We start from the raw sequence: 20,201 nt of genomic DNA on the forward strand, positions 1-20,201 counted from the left end.
TCACTAGTGGTTCATGTATCTATTTTGAGTTGGCATCATCTTTCAGTGATACTTGAAACCCAGAGATGTCCATTGACTAATTTGAAATAATAATAATAATAATTATAATAATAATAATAATAATAATAATTTGAAATGTTTGCTGTTTATTTTTTCCCTAAATACACAGTAATTTACTTCAGAACAATGATTTAGTATTCTTTTAAAGCTGTTGAAAATCTTATGTTAAAACTATTTTAGGTCAAATATAGTGATGCTATCTAAAATTGAGATATGTCTAATTGTTTTGTGATTTTATTTTTAAGGTAAAACTCCTGAACATTTACCTCAACTGTTTCTATTGACTTTTCTTTCCAATCATTTCTAGGAAAGATTGACACATAACTAACATTAAACATTAAAGGAATATAGAACTGATATGTATTCAACATTAATTAAACCTAGAAGCATATTTAGGAGCAGTGACTAAAGGCTGCATTATGGTAGCATCGAGTTAGAAAATCTTGTGACATGGATGCGCCGGATTTATGGTCTGCCACACCATGTTGTAAGGTCCGAAGGTGCACCAAAAATGTTGGCACATCTTAAAATTAAAATGATGCAACGTGTCATAAGGCAACAGGCCCCTGTGTGATGCAAAGCTGATTTTTCTTTCAAAAAACAGTTATAAGTGCTGCTAATCTACATTGTGTCACTTAGGAGTGTGTTGCATAGTGGGAAGCTGAAATAAAAGACACATTTTAAAAATCAGAACAGCAGCCCAAAACAACAACACAAAATGAAGGGAGCACTATCTACAAGTCAGGAGTGCAACAATCCCATCCCTAGCTAAGACGGCCAAACAGCAGGCAAGGGGATGAGGAAGAGGAAGATCAATTTCATTGAGGAGGAGAACCAAATATTAATAGCTGAGGCGACAAAAACGAACACCTTCTCTTTGTCACTTCCAAATTGCCATTAGGGAACAAGGAAGCAATTTGGAAATCCATACTGGACAAAATCAACAGTACAGGGCAAACAAAGAGGACAGTGCTGGAGTTGAAATAATGTGGCATGACTATAAGCGCAGGACCAAAGAGAAACTGGCCAATGACCTTAGGGCAGCCATGAGGATCGGAGGAGGATCTGATCTCCAGGATGGCTTGGACCCATTAGAGGAGCAGGGGGCATCACTCATCCCAACTGAGTTGGTGGCAGGGGTCGAAAGAAAGGGCAGTGCTGTGGTTGAGGACAAGGAACAACTACAGGGTAAGAGAAAACAAAGGATCATGGGGCATATTGAAGTGCTTTGTAATGCAATGCAGCACAGACAGTCACTTTGCTGTGCTGTGTGCATGTGAACGGGCAGGAATGTCTCACATATGAATTCATGTGTCACATAACTCTGAAAAATTTTCCCTATCACATATGTTTATTACCAGCTCTGCCACCTTTCACTAATATGCTTCCTTGCACCATGTAGCAAGTGTGCTTGTCTTGGGTCTTAGCATAAAAAAGCAGAATGGAATGGATTGTTTAGTACTGTACTTTGTCAGAGTGCTAACTTCTCATCCAAGAGTGCATTCTGGTGCTGAGTGTGTGCCAACTTTACCAAGTAGGATCATCTGAAAATCCTGTCATTTGAACGTAGCCATGTTTTACGCAGCTGTCCTGATGTGCTGGATGAGGTTGTAGCAGGTGTTTGCTGCCACGCAAGAGAGCACCTTACACCCTATCTTGCTCATATGTAGTTTGGGGGTTGGAGTTAATGCAAGTGACGCACAGCAGAGGTCTATGATTTATTATGGCAGCATAAATGGTGTGTGAGCTAAGTGGGGCCCAGGTAGTGTAGTGCCTTGTAGGTGATGTGGAGCAGACTGATCTTGCATTGTATTTGAAAGGGGACATATGATTGTATCTCAAGGTGGCAAGGTATGATATGTGTGCCACAAGGTAGGGTGAGTAGTAGTCAGGCACTGCTGTGTATGATAGTTTAACAAGTGTTGCAGCTGTGCAGAGATGCTGTGGTAGAGGTTATTAGTGTACTACAGTCTACATGTGATTAGGGCCTGGGGGATTATGTCACAGGTGGCAGGAGGGGAAAAGAAAAAAGATACATCTGACTGTGCAATATATGTAAAATCAGGTGGATGTGAAACTCGGATTTGTGAATCGTAAGGGTGATGTAGTTGTCCAGGATGATGGTCAGGTGTCTAGGATGGTTGGATGTTGAGGGTTTTGGGCCTAATTGTGTGGGCAAACAAGGTAGGTACATGTTGCAGATTATTCTGACTAACATCTACTGAGGTTCAGTATGACCTGTTTCTCTCGTATACAGATAGACATGCTGGATGACAGCATAATGTAACAAATGTTGGTGGTGCTTGTGTCTTCTGAGAGCCATCATTTGATATGGGTTGTCATCAATGTGTGAGATTAGGTACAGTGTCTGGGTCTAAATGATGATTGCATGATGAGTCATGTGCAAGTTCAACTAAGTGTGGCTGAGTAAATAGATCAGTGGGACTCCACAGATGAGTATCAAAGGTCCAGAATCAATGGACTGAGCTTGAGATGTTGCATAATTTAAATTTGGATGTTCGTAATTCCATTCAAGACGGGGACAATGTATACTGGTCTGTAGTCTTGAGATTAATATGTATGCTAGGAAACTACTGGATATCAAAATAAAATTGAAGTATTGTTTATACATCTCCTTAACCATTCCTGCAGATTATCATGGTTGCTTGTTGTGTGGAGTTACATGGGTGTGTGACACATATGACCCCTATGCCACACAATTTGTTACAATTGCATGCAATACAGTACATCAACACAGATTTTTGTAGTTTATTGTGTGCAAGGGAGAGTGCAGGATAATTAATGAAACAACAACATAACATGACTTGGACACTGCTGTGGTATTACCATATGGCTAGAGGGAACACTGGCACCCTGGTAGCATGGTGCAATGGTCTCAGAAGTGGGGTGAATAACCTAATTTAACATCAGTGTAGGCACTAACCACAAAAATCACATTCAATGTAAGAGGTGCCCATTACCTGCACTCCCTCTTTTATGGAGGACAGACCAGCAAGCTGCCACGCTGTGTTGTGTGTCATTAAACTAATGGTACACCTTGTTCATACAGAGGTAGTCTGAACAATGTTAAGGTTCTGCCATGTGTAAGGTAACAATAGTCTAATATGGCCTCAACTACTTCTTGTAACATACGTGCCACATATCCATGTGTATTTGACAACTGGAAAAACAGTATGAATATCAGTAAAAATACTTATGTCTACATATATTATGAATCAATGGCGACATGTTCCTATCTGTATCCAGAGGAACAATGAACAGCTCCTGTAGAGCAGCCTGGCCTTGATGACCAACCTGTTGATGACACCATCCTACCCTCCATGGATGATGACATCTTCCAACTACTCTTGGACTCTATTGAATATCCTCCTCCTGCCTTTCCAAGTGAGGACAACATTGCAGGGTCTTCAGAGGAACAGCCATCCACAGGACAGGCCCCATATAGCTGTGCAATCCCAGCTGAGGACTCCGGGAACCCTCAAGTTGAATTTCAATTGTGGATGGTAGGAGTTTAGAAGTGAATGGCTGATGAGGTATGAGTGGGGATGGGGACCATAGGGGAAACCCTAGAAGGAGTCCGTAGGTGTCTGAGTCCTAATAAGGATATGGCCAAGGCTATTACAGACACCTACACTTTAACCATTTGATTGGTGAGTCCCTATGTGACAAAACTGGTGTCATAATGCAGAGGGAACAACATCCGCCCTTTACTTCTGACACCAGTGAAGTTGCCACGCAGCTGGGGAGCATCTGTTACATCATGGAATCCATGGAGCGGAAGTTGGACTCCTACATAACAATAATGGATGACCTTAATAGTGTTAACGCGTCCCTGTATGACTAATTTACTCACTTTGGGACTCGTTTTAGGCCAATGAATCTTTTGACCCTGATTGAAGACACCTTAGGACGAGATAGCTAATCAGCATGTCTATTAATATGTCAATAATGTCATCAAAGTTCACAGTAATGCGACAATACAAATTAATCAAAGACATTAAATAACCTCAAAAACCACCACAACCTTTCAGTCATGAATAACCACACCAGTTGAGCAGGATTTTGTGAAGTTTATTCCCTATTGATTACAATTCTACTAATAAGTTTATTAATCTCAAAACCAAGAAACATGACAACTCTGATAAGATTTCATCAAAGCAAGAATCACGAATATTGGAACATAACACAGCGTCAACATAGGTTATCCTTAGCAGAGTAACGTTAGCACATTATTCAACAAAGCATAGATTCAGTCATTTGTCTATTTGCGTCAATTTAGTGAATCCCTCTCCTAACCTTGAATTAGCATTGGCATGTTGGGCTTCATGCAAAACAATTTAGTAACACCAATTTAGAAAGCATCTAGCTATGGTCTCTGTCAAAGAAGCAGTTGGTACCTAGAAAGGAAAAGCAAACAGACAATTACAATTTCATTGTCATATAGTTACCCTCTGTATTGGGTCAGCACTCAGGTTGGACAATATAAGGCAAAATCTCTATGCAGAGTGACTTAGGGCCTCATTACGACCCTGGTGGTCATAGACCGCCAGGGTGGAGGCCGGAGGTAGCACCGCCAACAGGCTGGCGGTGCTACATCAGGTATTCCGACCGCGGCTGTGAAGCCGCGGTCGCCCAGCCGGGTCCGGCGGTTTCCCGCCGGATTTCCCCCCGGATTTCCCCCCGGATTTCCCCCCGGATTTCCCCCCGGATTTCCCCCGGCTGGGGGAATCCTCCATGGCGGCGCTGCATGCAGCGCCGCCATGGGGATTCCGACCCCCTTCCCGCCAGCCTGTTCCTGGCGGTTTACACCGCCAGGAAGAGGCTGGTGGGAACGGGTGTCGTGGGGCCCCTGGGGGCCCCTGCACTGCCCATGCCACTGGCCCCATTAAGATTTTCAGTGTCTCCTTGGCAGACACTGAAAATCGCGACGGGTGCAACTGCACCCGTCGCACCCCAGCAAATTCCATTCGGAGCCGGCTTCATCTTTGCTGGGGCTTTCCCGCTGGGCCGGCGGGCGATCTTTTGAAGATCGCCGGCCGGGCCAGCGGGAAAGTTAGAATGGTCCCCGCGGTCATTTGACCACGGGGCGGTGTTTGGGCGGTTTCCGCCCGGCGGGCGCCGCCCGCCGGGGTCGGAATGACCCCCAAAGTGTCTAGGTCATAAAAACGTGACAGCATCTCCCTCTTATCTACCTCCTAGTCTCCTATTCTCTCCTGTTCTGATTTACTTCCTTGTGTCAAGGTTTTTATCCCCTTTTTGTTGTACATTTCCCTAAAATTTGGTTGGATGAGGGGTTGCACCCCACTATCTCCCTCCAATAGAGTTTCAATTATCTCATCAAATTTGTTATCCCATAACAGTTGTCACGTATTTTATTGGTCCTTATGATTGACGTCTTTAGTGGGTGGAATGTCTGGTATGATTTCATACTCTCGTGGTCGTCTTTGCATCTTTAGTCAGTGGCTCCATTGTCTGTACCAGTTCAGACGACCTTGTACCTGCGAACAGTCTACACTGTTGCGTTCAGCAAAAATGTTTCACTAAGCAAGTCGAATTTCATGAGAACGTATCTACTATAGTTACATTCATCTTCTAGTTTGAAAAAAAAACAAGAGTTCATGTCCTTCAGCAAGTCAGCACACTGCACGTTAGAAAAGCAAATTTTATATGAAACCAGGCAGCTAGGCCTCGACTCATGCTAACTAAGACTTAATGATTTATTATCAAAACTTTTACATATAACCTATTATTATTAGTGCAAAATCATATCATGATATAACATTTCAACATTATTAGTCAGTTTCATTAGTCATTGTATATATTGGCGGCCACTCCCCGTAGGCACATTTCAAGCGAACGTTTTCAGCAAAACATATTAATACATTTTCTATGCGGCATTATTACACATTAGTCCATAAACATTTCTTGTTAATATTGATTATATAAGCTACGCTTTCTCAGTCCCTCCTCTGATGACACTTGTCATCACACAAAACCTTTCCCTTCACAACCTTTCATTTTTCTCAATATACACATTTCAACATCATCCCCCCTGTGTGATTTTTCCCAAATTTCTTTGAACATTTTCTCCTTTTCTTTTTCTTCATTTCTTTTGTTTCGTTTTGCCAAATTTCTTTTAATTCTTTCATTTACTTTACATGATAACCATAATCCCAATAAACATATCAGGACAATCAATAGACCCCCTAATATTTTTGCAAGAACCCCGTTCCAAATACTACTAAACCAATTCCCTACTTTGGTAATTCCTTTCCCAACCTTTTCCCAAACTCCAGGTTCCTTCAATTCTTTCAAATCTGCACTATCTCTTGTTAGGTTAGTAAGCATACCTCTAATCTTTTTACTGTTATCTGGGAATGAATGCACAACAATGGCGCTCATTAAGCATTTTACAGACTCCGCCACTCTTTGCTAAAAGAATCTCTAAAGCAAGCCAGTTTTGAAGAGTCATAGCTCTTTCCGCAGCAAGTTCAGTATCCATCAGGAGTATAGCCCCTGTGAAGTTTGTCAGCATGTTATCCACAATAGTAGACAACTTTCAAATCTTTATGGAGTTTAAGATAACCCCTACTGAAGGAATTGTGGCTCCAAATATGTCACCAACGACAGCAGCCGCTGTCTCTCGCTTTTGTCTAGTATGTTGTAATTCAGACATTTTAAGAATTTGCTTTAAGTCATCAATCTGGTAAATCTTTGGGAAAACTATTCCCAAATAACATGTCCCATAGCATCCCTTTGGAAGACGCTAATAAGCATTGAGCCCACATATATAATGGATCCCAGGGATCGCTGGATCATGTCCATTTAACATGAATGTCCATTTACTCTGAAACAGAAACACATGCCTACATTCACTCGTTCCCACAAATAAAGTGTCATGCTCATATTTCGGCCTATATATACAAAGTCTACCTATGTGTAATGCATCTATAGCTAATTTGCACTGCGTCTTTATTGCAGTGAAAGACTAATCATTTGCAAGCATGCCTTTTTCTAATCCCTTTTCTAGCCTTTCCTTTAATGCCTTTTGTCTATCATCAGTGTGATCTAAAAAGCTCTTCTCTACAGGTGTTAGTAGCAGGTTAGATTATTGCGGTGTGCTATTGGTCCAAAACAATTGTCAAAGAAAGACTCAGTAATCATCCCAGGCCAATTGCCACCAAAGAAACCGTCCCGAAGGAAAATTCCAAGTAATTCAGCAGATACAACCCGAACCCTCCTTATAAATCTCTACGATTTAGTAAACACCTTGAAATCATCAATTGGGGCTTCATTGGATTCTTTGTCAGAGCGCCTAAAAATTGTAGAATCTAATCTTGAAGTAGGTTTAGGAATTATAAAATCCCTACAACCTAAGGACTTACATGATGCACAGAAAGCCTTTAGTACATCATTGTTGATTTTAAATTATGAGACTAATACCCAACCTGCCACGAAAGTTAGGGCAGACGATTTATACTTGAACCCAAAGCCCCAGAGGAAATTACAACCATCATCACCATTAATAGCATTAAACATTAGGCAATCATACCCAACCTCCAAACCTTTGACCAAGTCACAACCACTTCCAACAGTATCTAACATTAGTTATACTCTGTTAAATACAGCAAATACAACAAATAATCTTCCATCCACGACTAGGATAGATCACCCCCAGCCAGATTCAGGACGGAATCATCCCAGTGGAATAAGACCCTTGAAGCCTATATACATCCCAAGTGACTTTTTACACCTTCCTCCGGAGGCCACCCCATATGTAGTGGTTTTGGCCAACGTCCCACCTGCGGAAGATCAACAGCAGGAATCGTGGACGGCACTGAGGAACAAGGCACTTAATTGGATAGGTACCCGTCTGGGCCCCGGAACAGTGGGGGCCCTTTTTGATGATATTAAAATGATCAGAAGAGTCAAGTAGGTAGGAAGTAGTAGGAAGGTACTGGAGGGAGACTGTGTGGTCCTTTCATTTACATCTCCTGATTTTGTGGATATAATTATCCGTAAACTAGGACCCAGGCAAGTCACCCCCGAAGGAATTTCCCTACTACCCCTGGGATTCTTTTATCAAAGTCTGGCGCGGCACTATACTGAGATCTTACAATCAACAAGTAAAATACTCATAAACAGACCAGATCCCATCCCCTTTTTCAATAGATTTCATCCTCTTACAACTTTAGAAGACATAGATTGACTCAGCATTAATAAGAAAGACGTACCCTACGAACTGGCCCCAGAATCGAATATAGAAGGGTCTCTCACAACTAAGAAAGATATACCCGCTGAAGTGGAATCTGAAAGGAACTTAGCAGGAATCCAGATAAACCAGAGAGACCTCCTCCCAACAGTAACCCATTCAATAGATGGTGACATACCCCCCATAATCATAAATAATGTGCAATGCCAAAACCAACAGAAACTCGAAATAACCCTACTTTATTGGAATGTGGCAGGCCTAACTAATAAGATCAATAACCCACTCTGGGTGAACTTCATAGAAGATTTCTCATGCCTATGTCTCCAGGATACTTGGTTATTGGATCCTGTTCATATAAGCGGCTATAAGACTTTACACACTCCAGCTGTGCAGACTAACCATGGTAGGCCAAAAGGAGGCCTATGCACATATATTTCCAATAAAGTATGGTTACGGAATTTAAAGATGCAAGCCATGAGACCGTATTATCAAATGATAGAAAGTCATTTGGATCAGAAGACCCAGCTAGTGATCATTAACTTTTATAATAATGCCCCACCAGGGGAAGTTCCCAATATTTTAACGGAGATGGGTGAGGACTTAGAGAAAATATGGGCAACTAACAGGCGTGAGACCCTCATTATATGGGGCAGTGATTTTAATGACCATCCTTGTAAAGAACTTTCAGAGAAGGTATGTGGCTGGGACACTGAAAACACTGGCTTAAGGCCCCATTTTACTCACAGCACTCAAGGAGATGCAATGAACCTAATGATCCAAAAGTTTAATCTGTCGTTTGTAAATGAACTATTTTCGGAACCACTTCAGTTTAAACCAACCTTTAATGGAAGGGGAGCAGATACAGTGATTGATTATGTGTTAATTTCAACCCATCTTGCACATTACCTTACTAACTATACGTTATTTGACATTGCGATAAGTGATCACTTCTCTCAGAGTGTGAACCTTTCCCTAACCCACCCCATAACGGTCAAACTCGACAAGGTCACAGTGGTAAGTGATATCGAATTAGCCTCATGCAACGGATACACATTGAGATGGGCCCAAACGGATCCACAGACCTTACTTAAGCAGCTAATACATGACCATAATCAAGCCTTTATAGATTGCCTTAGCGAGAACATTGACCAGGGAAAGTGGCTAAGCGCCTTCTTGCAGATTACGCAAGGTGTGAAAGAAGCTCTCACAATTAGAACGGGAAAGGTAGGACAGAGAAGGGAAATGGACTGCACAAAAGCACACAAGAGATTAAAAAAGGCTCTAAGTGCCCCAATAAGGTGTCAGACTGAAATACGCACGTACAGACAGGAATACAAAATAGCCATAAAAAAAGGAAATCTATCTTGAAAGAAAAATTGTGGGAAACCTTACATGAAGCTAGACGAACGAAGGACAACATCCTCTTCTGGAAAACAATAAACACTCCAATGCTGGGGGACAGACACTCCTAGGATGGAAATTGCAATTTCCGAAGAGGATTGGATTGCACATTTTTCAAAAATGTATTCTTACCCCAGCGACAGAGAGTCTCCAGAACTTTTAAAAGATTTAGTTGTCCAGGAAAGCCCACGCCCGACCGTAATACCTCAGTTCAGTTTAGAGGAAGTAGTGGAAGCCATAAATTTAAGCAAAGCGGGGAAGGCGCCGGGTCCTGACGGTGCCCCGATAGATTTATATAAGTCTAATACGCAGCTATGGGGCCCCTTATTGACTCAGACACTGAGGACATTCTGCATACAGGGCCTTCCATCATCATGGCGAGACTCTATTATCGTCCCTATATACAAAAAGGGCGACCGGGTAAACCCGGTTTGCTATAGGCCAATCTCTCTACTCGACACATCAGCTAAAATAGCAGGGAGAATTATCTTGAATAGATTACAAATATGGGCAGATGAAAAAGGTATTTTATCTCCAGTACAATATGGCTTCCGTACAGGAATAGGAACGGTGGAGCAGGGTTTGAACTTAAGCATCATAATTGGAAAGTACACAAGGACCAGAGAGAGTAATTTGTACTTGGCTTTTATAGATTTATCTTCAGCCTTTGATTGCGTACTACATGAGAAGTTATGGGATATTCTAAGTAGACTGGGTGTAGATTCATCAATAATTCAGTTCATACGGGACCTCTATGCAGGGTGCAAAGCAAGAGTAAGGTATGGGACAAGAGGGGAATGCACTAGGCCTTTTAGCATATATAGAGGAGTTCGCCAAGGTTGCGTACTCGCCCCGCTCTTGTTTGCACTATACATAAACAATTTAGAATCCGAACTGACAACTAGATGTAAAGATCTTCCCCAAATAGGCAATCGTGCCATTCCGGTACTACTCTACGCAGAGGATGCAGTTCTTATGGCCAGGACACCAATAGCCCTTCAAAAACCTTTAACTGCCTGCATAATATTTATGACAGACTTGGGCCTCTCCGTTAATCACTCCAAAACATTTATAATGAATTGTGGTAGAAAAAGGGCAAGATCAAAAACATTACTACCCACGGGGGGAAGGTCGACATAGCTCGAACATTTTCATACTTGGGCATAATGTTTCATAAAAAGGGTTCCTGGGCACACTGTATGAAAACGAAAAAGGACCAGATTATCAAGACAACAGCGGCTCTGAAAATCTTCTCAAAAAAGCTAGGAGGGATTACCCCGCCGAACATGGTAAAAATTTATAAAGCCAAGTATATTCCGTCCGCGATGTATGGATCAGGTATCGGGGATATATTAATTGTAAACCAATCCAGAGGGTGGAAAATGACTTCCTCAGACACCTGTTATTGGTACCAAATGGTACATCATCGTATATAATCCACGCAGAGTTAGGGGTCTCGTTTTTATCTGATCTGATCTGATAAGGATACAGCCACTGTTATTATGGCACAAAGTTTGGACCTCTGAACACACTGGACTAAACAAAACTATTTTATCTGATTGTATTTCTCTAACATATTCGTTAAGAGTCCCCTGGTTGATATGTATTAAGACCTTTTTTGAAGACATGGGTAGTAAAGAATACTACACAAATCCGGACTCATTGGAATACATTTCTAGGAAGGAACTGAGGGTTTTAACATTGAAGTATCTAGAAGAACGTCGATGGGAAGCGGAATCAAAAAAGCCCAGTGTAATGTCTAACCAATTAATTCTGTCCGTGGAGGGTATGCAGCCCTATCTGGCAAATGTGGTAAATCCTCGGAACCGCTTTGTTCTCACAAGACTAAGGTTAGATACCTTCCACCGTTTAGTAACTTTCCCGACTATGAATGATTGGAGTCCAATCTTAAGGGCATGTCCTTGTGAAGCAACGTCATTACAGTCTACGATTCATGTGGTTTTGTTCTGCAAATTTTATACAAAACAGAGAAAGACCCTCCTAGTTCCTCCTTTAAGATCGCTTAACTTGCGTCAGTCCCGTAGTGTGTATATCAGGATACAGGGTTTATCCTCTATTGAAATGTGTGGAACCTTGGCAAATTTTTTATGTTCGGTACTAGCTGCAAGAAGGTCTATGGGGGCATTGGCAAGGTGGAACCTCCCGATCAAAACAGAACGCAAAGAATTCTTGTTGCCATTCAGCTGATGTTGCATACGCCCATACAGGACCTGCGTACCTTCAATTTGCAACTCTCTTTCTTTTCAGTTTATGTTCACTTTGCAACTCTCCTTCAATGAGATCCTCTTTTCTGGTTGTGTCAACTTCTTCCTCTATTGTTTCACTAGGGACCACTTTCTCTCCTGCAGCTTGTTGCTTCGGCCAGTTATCTCCTTTATGAGTTTTCTTCCTGCTTGGCCTTTCAGAACGTTGAACAGCACCCTCCTCTTGTGCTATGGTGTTTTCTCTTGATGGCTCTGCAAGCGGCTCAGGAGGAGTCGGAACACCTTGACCTCCTTCTGCCTCTTCCCCCTTGCCTTCAGGGTCTGTTACGGGCTCAACTTCAAACCTGTATCCGTCTGCTTCTGGGGAAACCTCTCTTTGTGTTGGTTCCCCTGTTACCTCAGCTGAGATAAGCTCACTGTCACCCCTCTGGAACTCGTTTTGAGTGACTAAGCCATCCTCAACGTGCTCTCCTTCAGTCTCAGTTCTGCTTTGAATACTCTCCGGCTCTGAGGCTTCCTTCTCTGCAGCTGTTGTTTTGGACACTTCAAGTTCCTCATCAGTTGGACACGTCACCTTCTTTGTGTGACTGGCATGTATCCAATTCGGAAGGCCTGCACATTTCACAGCAGTAGTTGTTGTCAGTATTACTTGATATGACCCCTTCCAACGCGGCTCCAAACACGATTTCCTCACGTGTTTCTTGACAACCACCCAATCACTGGCTTTCAGAGTGTGACCTGGATCACTTATCGGTGGCAATGTGGTAGCCTCCATCTGGTAAGAAAAAGAGCGGACCACATCAGTCAGACCCTTGCAGTAGTCCAACACCATATCATCCGTGATATTCACAAGAGCATTTGCAGGCACTGCGGGCAATCGCATAGCTCGACCCATTAGAATTTCGTGTGGAGATACTCCTGTTTTCTTGTCAGGTGTGTTTCTCATTGCCATCAGTACTAAGGGCAATGCATCTGGCCACGTCAAATTGGTAGCCACGCACATTTTTGCCATTCTCGACTTCAAGGTACCATTCATCTTTTCCACTAGTCGTGAAGCTTCAGGGTGATAGCTACAATGCAGCTTCTGCTCAATGTTCAATGCAGCACACAAAAGCTTAATCACCTCATTGTCGAAGTGTCTGCCCCTATCTGATTCTAAAGAGATCGGGAATCCGAAACGGGGTATTAACTCCCTAAGCAACAGCTTTGCTACTGTGAGGCTGTCACTTCTACGTGTAGGGTAAGCTTCAATCCAATGACTGAAAATGTACACAATCACCAACACGTACTTCAAGCCTCCACACACAGGCATCTCAATAAAATCCATATGCATTCTGCTAAATGGACCACCAGTTCTCCCAACATGGCTCATATTCAACACAGTCCCTTTTCCTGCATTCATCTGTTGACAGACAATGCACCTGTGACAGATAACCTCTGCAGCTTGTCTGAATTTTGGATTGAACCAATCGATTTTGAACAACCTGATCATTGCATCTCTCCCAACGTGTGCCTAACCATTGTAAAACCTTGCAAACTGTGACAGAAGACTGTTTGGCAAAACCATTTTCCCTTCTTCTGAGGCCCATAAGTCATCAGATCTTTGTACACATTGCATTCTCCGCCAGGAGCGTTTCTCCTCTTTGCTGGCACGTCCCTGCAGTGATCTTAACTCATCTAATGTGTCAACCACTCTTAATGCAAAGTTTAACCATGTTTCATTTTCAGTTTCAGGTAACAATTCCCACTGATCTCGAAACAATATACAGTTCAATGCGCAAAACCTTGCGACTTGATCTGCATATCCATTTCCTATTGACACTGACCCTGGCGGTAATTACCGCCATGGCGGAGGTCGGCGGTAGCACCGCCAACAGGCTGGCGGTGCACCGCTGGGCATTCTGACCGCGGCGGTTCAGCCGCGGCCAGAAATGGAAAGTCGGCGGTGTACCGCCGACTTCCCGCTGCCCTTGAGAATCCTCCATGGCGGCGGAGCACGCTCCGCCGCCATGGGGATTCTGACACCCCCTACCGCCATCCTGTTCCTGGCGGGTCTCCCGCCAGGAACAGGATGGCGGTAGGGGGTGCCGCGGGGACCCTGGGGGCCCCACGAAGAATTTCAGTGTCTGCTTTGCAGACACTGAAATTCGCGACGGGTGCAACTGCACCCGTCGCACCTTCCCACTCTGCCGGCTCCATTCTGAGCCGGCGTCCTCGTGGGAAGGGTGTTTCCCGCTGGGCTGGCGGGCGGACTTTCGGCGGTCGCCCGCCAGCCCAGTGCGAAACCCAGAATGACCGCCGCGGTACGGTCTTCTGGCGGTTCCCGCTTGGCGGGCAGCTACCGCCGCCCGCCAAGCTTAGAATCACCCCCAAAGTCTTGTGACTTAACATGAGCATTGCATTTCACCACGGCAATTTAAAGAGGTAACTGAATCGCGTGCAACAAATCCTTAATCTTTTTGCCATTTTTCACTGGAGAACCAGAAGACGTCATGAAACCTCTTTGTGACCATAACTGGCTAAAGTCATGTACCATTCCAAATCTGTATCTGCTGTCAGTATAGATAGTGACTTTCAAGTTTTCAGCTGCGTGGCATGCCTTAGTAAGAGCAATTAATTCAGCCACTTGAGCAGAGTGCAATCTTTCAAGCCAGGAAGCTTCTAAAATACCGGTAATTGTACACACGGCATATCCACCTCTCAGTACTCCTACTGAGTCTCTCAAGCATGAACCATCAACAAACATAATGTAATCATTTTCTTCCAATTGGATATCTTTAATGTCAGGTTTTGGTTTGGAGCATAGTTCTGTTACCTCAAGACAATCATGTTCTACTTCCTCAGTATTGTTAATGTCTGCATTTTCAATAGGAAGTAAAGTTGCCAGGTTCAATACAGTACATCTTTTAAGGGAAACATTAGGAGACCCCAGTATGATTGTCTCATATTTTGTCAGTCTCGCATTTGTCATGTGCTGCGTTTTGGTTCGGGTTAACAGAATTTCAACTGAATGGGGAACCATTACTGTTCAAGGATGTCCCATCACTATGCCCTCACATTGGGTGAGGCTTTGACCAACTGCTGCAACTGCACACAAACAACCCGGTAAGGCTGCTGCGACTGGGTCCAAATTAGCTGAAAAATTTGCTACTGGGCGGTTTGCACCTCCATGGACCTGTGTTAAAACAGACAAAGAACAAGCATCACGTTCATGACAAAACAGTAGGAAAGGCTTCGTGTAATCAAGCATACCTAAAGCTGGTGCCCTGCACATGCTTTCCCTCAATTTCATGAATGCTTCCATCTCTTTCTCGGACATGGTTATGGTACCCCGGGTCATCCTGGACTTCCTTAACTGTCAGTTTCACCAATGGTTTAGAGATAATTGAGAAGTTGGGAATCCGCTGACGACAGTAGCCTACCATTCCCAAAAACATTCTGACATCTCTCTTAGTTGTCAGGGGATTCATCTGCAGTATGGCTGTCACTCTTTCTTTGGATATTTTTCTTGATCCCTTTTCAATTAGGTGACCTAAGTACTTCACCTCTTTCTGACAGTATTGCAACTTCTTTGGGGACACTTTATGTCCATTCTTTCCCAAATGGCTCAGTAAGGCAATTGTGTCATACCTGCAGTCATCTTTTGTTCTAGACGCAATCAACAAATCATCAATGTACTGTACTGGAGTCGAACTGAAAGGCTGTTCTAATGACTCCAAATTCTTCTTCAATATCTGATTGAAGATGGAAGGTGACTCAGAAAACCCTTGAGGAATTCTGCACCAACTGTACACCTTATCCAAGAATTTGAAACTGAAGAGAAATTGGCTGTCCTCATGAAGAGGAACCGAAAAGAATGCTTGAGACAGGTCCACAACTGTGAACCACTCTGCATCACACGGAACCTGAAACATAATCACTGCTGGATTTGGCACTATGGGTCAGCATTTTACCACAATCTTGTTTATTTTCCTCAAGTCTTTCACAATTCGAACCTTTCCACAAGGCTTTTTCAAACCCATTATTGGTGAATTACACAGGCTACTCAGCACTTCCTTCAGAACCCCTTGCTTCACAAAGTCCGCAATCGCCTGTGCTACCTGAATGAGGTCATCTTGTGCCATGTGGTACTGTGGTACCTGAGGAAACACTGCATTCGGCTTTACCTGTACTTTGACCGGTTCTACTCCCTTGATCATTCCCACTTCTTTTCCTGTCAGGTCCCACACTTTCTCTGTCACTGTTCCCTGAAACTCAGGTGGTAAGTCTGTTACTGTAAGCATTGGTAATAAGGTTATCAAAGGGTATTCCTCATTTGTGATATCCATCTCTAACTCTGGAAACTGACCATCGTCCCCTTCATCATCACTGTTTGTCTGCACCTCAATCCCTTCATTGGAACAGGTAATCAAACACCTCGTTTTACACAGTAAGTCTCTTCCCAGTAGGGATACGGGACTCGAATCACAGACTACAAATTTATGTAATCCCTGGAAGTTGCCAATTTCAACTTGGACTGGGTCTGTAATCGGATTTGTCAGGAACTGATTTGCTACTCCTATCAATCTTATGGTACGCCCGAAAGTGGTAATTTTGGAACCTCTGCACTTCTGACTGTAGAGCGTGTAGCTCCTGTATCAACTAGGAACGAAACCTTATGACCTATCACTTTTCCCTCTACATAGGGACCCCTCTGATCTACCTCTAGGGACGCTGCAAGCCTGCACTCCTGACTGTCTGAACAATCATCCGACCCTTCATTGTTTATTCCATCCTCACCACGCAATGGGAACTGTTGTACTGTGTTATTTTGACTCATCGTTTGGCCTGTGACCTGTTGAGGAAGCATCACCTGTTGCTGTCCCATTGGAGCTAATGGTATTTGCATTTGCTGTATAGGTACCATGGGAACCTGCTGTTGTACCTGCTGCATTTGTGCTGGTTGAACACGCTGCATTTGCATCTGATGCATGGGCTGTAACCCCTGCATCTGTACCATGTTATTCTGGAAGTTCTGATTCTGTCCTCTAATTTTTGGACCCCTCACATTTTGAAAAGTACCAACATCATTGCTTTGTTGAACAACACCATCCTGCACCACCATTGGGCATTCCTGCTTCCAATGCCCCACACCCCGCACGCGTGACATGGTGACATCTTTTTCATCCCCTGCACATCATTTTGAACCACAACAGTATTCAAGTCTGGACTACGGTTCACAAAACCTCCTCGACCTCTCGGTTGTGCCTGAAATATGCCATTCCCTTGCGGTTGCTGTTGTACCACCTGTTGTATTCCATTCCCCTGCATTCCTGCTTGTGCTGCCTTAATCTGCATCACCATCACTTTCTCTTTCAACTTTCTCTGCTTCAACTCAATCTCGTCACTACAGTATTTTGCATACTGCAACACCTCATCAATCAGCTTCGCTTGCCAACCGATCAAGTGATTCTTAATCATCTGGCTAATCTCTGGCCTCAACCCTTCAACAAACCTGAACACAAGATGATTCATGTCGTTCGGCTCAATGACCTCAGTGCCACTGTAATGTTTGAATGCTTTCAACAATCTCTCATAATAAGCATGAATCGACTCTTTGGCTTCCTGTGAGGTTCGATCGATTTTCTGCCAATCAGTCACTTTCCGCAACACTTTCTGCTTCAAAAAATCAATCACTTTATGATAATACCTCATCACTTCTGCGGATGGTGCTCCAGTAACCTTATCCCTTGCCGGCTCCTCTGTCGGCCAGTCCACACCTCTCTTGCACTCAAGCCATAAGTCAGGTGGAACTATAATTTCAAACAGGGTATTCAAGTCCTCCCACCTGTCCGTCTGCTGGACGGCTTCTCCCTCAACCTGGGATAGTCATTTGTGAATGACAGGATGTCACCCCTAGACCACGGTACATGGACTAGAACCCCTCCGGCTGTTTCTCTCATTGGTAACATTTTTATTGTCCCCGTGTCCGGTGCGGCTTTAGCCTGTTTTGGTTCTGGACTTTCGCCTTTCTCTTTATCTCTCTTCTTCGCCCATCTGCCTTCCCACTTCTCTAAGGCTCCCCAAATTTGAGTACTCTGCAGTATTTCTTTAAGATGCACTTTCATCCCGGTAGATCTCATGTGCTCGAAGTCTTTAGACTCAAAATCTAATCTGTAGCTTCTTTTCAAATGTTTAGTATTTTCAATGTCTATGCCGTATTTATCTGCCAGGTTTGCCAACCTCTGATGCACCTTGCCCACTTCTTTAGTGATTTTGGGGCACAGATACCTCAATTCTGCTTCTGTGTACAACTCTAATCTGTTCACCCCCATTGTCCCTTCCACTAGTTCCATGGCTTCTACTCCCAGTCTCACAAAGTTCAGGTATTCATCCCTCTCTGCTGTTACTGCAGTAGTCTGCGGAGTGTTGAGCTTGTCTAACCACTCATTCAATTGTTGCGCTGTTAAGCCCTGCAACAAAATGTTTTCAGACTGCACCATTGGTGTCTGTGTCGTATTGGTACTCATTATCTGTGGGGTTAGTGTTCTCAACCCTGCTTGTCTCATTGTCTCCAAAGGGACCCCAATCGGACTAAAGTCTAACAAAGATCTAGGTCCCTCTGCTGCCTGTGTCATTCCTTGGGAAGTTCCTGCAAACCCTCCTCTTTTCGCCTCTTGGGTCATTACTCCCTGATCGCACACACCAGGCTTACCCTGCGCATACAGTGGTACTGGTGGACCAACAGTAATTGGCAATGATATGGCAGCTGGTGACTGTCCAAGTCCCAAACTCTGTGGGGCCTTAACTCCCATAGCTTGATTCATCATAGGTGTTGTAGCTACTGACTGCTGTCCTGCGACTGCATTGTAACTTGGAACCAGCTGATGCTGCGGCTGGGGCAGCAATTGCGGCGTTGGCTCAATCTGCACTAATTTTGATCTTGTATATATCGGATCAGGTGGCACCATCAGACTCGTATTTGTCTCTAGTACTGGGACGTCTGGATAAATCCTTTGAATCTGTGGTGGCTGCAACTGTATCTGTGTCTCTGGTGCAGTGAGTACACTGACACCATTCTGTATCAGAACTGTATCGTTTGTCTGCACTCTACTTGAGACGCCCTTACTCTGTGCTGGTTCTTCAGAACTCACACTAGTGCTCTGCGTGTTATCATTTATAGCATATGGTGGCGGGTGATCATGTAACAACTGGTTAAGAAACTCTTCATCGTCTGAATCATCTTCATCTACCCAAGACCTCTGAGTCACCTTTGGCTTACTAGAGCGCTTGTCTATCTTACAGGTGGCTTTCTTTCCCTGTGTCTCATCTTCTTGTGTTATTGCCGGGAAAAATTTAAGTCTGTCAACTATTCCTCTTCTCCACATCTTGGTCTGATTATCCCATCTAGCCTCAGCTAAAGTCTTTCCTGCTCTTTTCATTCTCCTTTCAAATTTCTGTTGTCTTTGTCGTATGGCCATTAAATCCCAAATTGCTAACGCCTCGTACTGAGCTGGTCTCGGAGGCGGTTTTTGCACACTTAACATCTACCTCAAGTTCTTTAAAATTCTTGTATTAAACATTCCGTACTCAGGAAACGCTAAAAATCCCTCTTTCTCTGTTAATTTGCGCCACAGTTTCATCCGAAGACATGACGCGACTCCCTTTTCCTCCATCATGATATAAGCTGGAGTACCCTCAGGCGGTGTAGGCTCCCCTTCACTTGCCATAATACATGTATCTCCCTTCCAAGCACTCTTTAGAGCCTTGAAAAACTTAATTTTTGCGTCTTTTATTTTGTTTAAAATCTGATCAGAAAGTGACTTTAATTCCCAGAACACTCTTTACCCACCTTTCTCAACCTATTGCCTCTCACGGACGGCTGCCAATCCGTGCACGACCCCTCTCAGCAACTGACCTATCCCAGCGCGGCACCGCTAACGTCACACTCACACACACTGCAGCTGACAAAGCCTTGCGGCTTGTCCTCCTTACACAAACTAATGCAATATATTGCGAGACCTTTAACAACAGAAAACCCAAATTTGCCGGTTTACTACAGGAAGGGTAACACAATTGCTTCAGAACTTTACAGAGATTTCACTTGAAGCATCGGCCGCTACTCTCTCCTTCTCAGCTCCTGCACTCGCAAGCAGAATTCGACCCGCAAATCCTACTCTCGACTTGTCAATGGTTTGTTCTAGTGCACTTTAGAACTTGCCAAATCTCCATCGAAGGTTTCACTCACACAAATTGACCCAAACTCGACTTGTCAACCACGCCCGATTGACCTCTTAAACCGC

Source organism: Pleurodeles waltl, chromosome 4_1 (genome assembly GCF_031143425.1).
Source record: "Pleurodeles waltl isolate 20211129_DDA chromosome 4_1, aPleWal1.hap1.20221129, whole genome shotgun sequence".
In the NCBI taxonomy this organism is placed as follows: Eukaryota; Metazoa; Chordata; class Amphibia; order Caudata; family Salamandridae; genus Pleurodeles; species Pleurodeles waltl.